Source organism: Glycine max, chromosome 12 (genome assembly GCF_000004515.6).
Source record: "Glycine max cultivar Williams 82 chromosome 12, Glycine_max_v4.0, whole genome shotgun sequence".
NCBI lineage: Eukaryota > Viridiplantae > Streptophyta > Magnoliopsida > Fabales > Fabaceae > Glycine > Glycine max.
This window is the reverse complement of record NC_038248.2, coordinates 36,277,786-36,280,674: the sequence shown is the minus strand read 5'-3', so window position 1 is coordinate 36,280,674 and position 2,889 is coordinate 36,277,786. Positions and strand designations below refer to the sequence as shown.

General features: G+C 31.5%; 1 long non-coding RNA gene across 1 annotated transcript; it reads left to right on the top strand.

Annotated features, from left to right (window-relative positions):
• The first annotated feature begins 757 nt into the window (after nt 1–757).
• LOC100816278 (uncharacterized) lies at nt 758–2,423 on the top strand. Its single transcript, XR_417258.4, has 2 exons — nt 758–1,082; nt 1,712–2,423. It is a non-coding gene; the product is annotated as an uncharacterized lncRNA (long non-coding RNA).
• The last annotated feature ends 466 nt before the right edge of the window (nt 2,424–2,889 follow it).

Below are 2,889 nucleotides of genomic sequence, written 5' to 3'. Positions count from 1 at the left end.
AAAAAGGAAATATCAAAAGAAGTTAATAATAACAATGAAGAGATCATTGACGCCCGTACCCTTTACCAAACATTTAAATGGAAAATCTTCAACCTACAATCCCATTTTTTATGTACGGTAGAAGAAAAACATAAATAAAGAGAAAAAGAGAGAGAGAGTCAAATTAATAATATGATCAAAAAATAAAAAATAAATAGAAAGAAAAATGACGTATAAATGAATCTGTTAAAGAAATTGAGTGTGTAAATGTAATTATTCCAAGTTAAATGTAATACTAATATGAGTCTCCTTATCGGTATACTTACGGCATTGGTTAAAAAATTAATATTCTTAAAATATTGGTTAAATAATTAAATAAATAAAATATTTATTGCAAGGATTATAGGAAAACATAAAATAAATTATCAACAACATAATTTTACATATTTCAATAATTTTTTTGTTTTGAGTTTCTTTGTTGATGTCCTAAAAATACTGATTAATATTTACCTACTATTTTTTTTTACTCATATATAAGTAAAATTAATTAATTTTATATTAATTAAGAAAGTTAATTAACAGTTTAATTTTACTAATCTTAAGAAAAAATAAGATTACTTGTAAAATATTTTTGATTGAAACTTACTCTCGTAAATAAAAAAGAATAATTAAAAATAAAATTAAAATTAAATAAAAAAATGTTTTATGAATGATAATATTAAATAAAATAAAATAAGATAAATTTACTGTACTATATAAGATCACTTTTTTATGAGTTTAGATGGAGGGGGTAGTATTTAGCAAAAAAAAAATGCGTTTTCCTTGACGTCTAAGTATTTCTCCACAGGACACAAAACCCCACTTTCTGCACAAATTAAATAACACATTTATAAGGGCAATAAATTCTGCATTCAACTCCTCGAAACCTCTACATATAGTGATCCTCTAATGGTTCACTCACTCAATACAAACGAAATTGGTACAAAACAAAATGCTACTGTTTCTCCGGCTGATGATGCAGTTGTTGTGATGCGTCAAAGCACTGCTCCAACTGCTCGATAATTATTCTCGCTGTTACCGCCAGCAACTGCTTCTTTTGTTAGGTATTTTCATAAATATTCACTTCTACGGCTTTTGTTTATGCGAATTTTCGATTACATTGTGCAATGCTACTCATTACTCAAACTGATAAAGTTGACAGTTAACAGTACACAACACACACAAAAACCCTTGTTGGTTCTTCTAGATAACTATCCTCAGCAAGAAATTTTGATTTGACTCCAAACTCGTGTTCTTGTAGCCTAACGAGGTTGGATATAGTCATAGATCTTAGATATTCCCATCAACTACCCCTCTAATATATATTTTGGTTTGTCTATAATTCCCTCTATTTTACTCGCACATGAGATTTTTACATCTTCTTTAGAAGCTTAATTCCCTCTCTAGAAAAATTGTTTTAATTGGTTCAAATTAATTTCGATCTTAATAAGGAACCATGACATCTCTTTGTGGTTTTCACACGCACTATTTCACTTTACACTTGCTTTGATGGGTGGAATCTAGGTTTCGAAAATCAGTAATTTTGGCCTAAATCTTTTGTCTTTCTTTCCATAATTTGTTTCATTCTGTGTGAATTCCTGCAATCAATAGCTCCAGATTTAGCTTTGTGTGATTTTACTGGTCACAATGAATTCAGTGTTTTTTTGTTTTCTAATTTCTTGAAAATGAACAGATCTCAAAGACTGAGTTAGTGGTTGGAAAAGGTTTAATTAACAAGATGTGCAAAAGAAAGTGTCCAGGTCGAGAATTGAAGCTGCCAAGCAGGCCCACATCGGCGGAGTTATCATCGTCGACATCATCAGGTGAGTGGCCGGAATTATCATCGTCATCGTCTGCATCTTCGGTATCATGTACATCAAAGATGCCGAAGGAGTCAGAAGAAGAGAACGAGCAACGTGAAAATTCTACTCCAGAAACAAAGGCCATGGATCTCGTTGGTTGTCCTCGATGCTTCATGTACGTCATGTTATCCGAGGTGGATCCAAAGTGCCCTAAGTGCAAGACCACAGTGTTTCTTGAACTTTTCAAAGATGAAAACTTGAAGACTAACAGTTGAGTTATGGGGAGAATTATGGGAATTAAATAAATAAAATCCTCGTGGTTTTAGGACGTTTGTTTGTTTGTGCTTATTTTGTTTGTAAAATCTGAAGCTTCATATCTTGTTGAGAGTGAAGTAAAGATTATGGGAGCTAGTATATGGTAGTGTAACGCGATGCCACACTATATGGGTACGGAACGAGGAATCGTGGTAGTAATAAGATGCGCCTATTTTTTTTCTTTATGTATTTTTCTTATTTCTCTAATTTCCAAATATACACTAGCCTTAGGTTAGGTATCCATATAATGTTAAGCTTTTTTAAATGCCAATCAATATTTTCCTAGAACCTAAGCTTAATTACGAGGATATTATATAACGGTATCTGAAAATTTTGACGAGGATATATATATATATATCCACTTTTCAATGAAATTCATAATTAAAATTCCTACCAACACTCAAATTCAAACAGCTTCAATTAATTTAGTAATCCCACAAAGAAGATCGAACTTCTAAAATGATTAAAGCAGCAGTGTTGTTGATATGTATTGCTTTAGAACACTGAAATCAAAAAACAGAATAACATGATCTGCTTCAACGTACACCATTGCCCACTACCTGATAAATGAAACGCCAATACGAATCTCACGCATATGACCAGCGATTCACTAAACCAACGTACTCCATCCTTGTCCGTAGGACAATTACCAGCATCTGTACAACCATCCAGTTATCCAGAAAATTAAATAAATAAGTAGATGGTAAATAACTAGACGGTAAATATATTAGCTAGGTTAATATTTGTATAATTA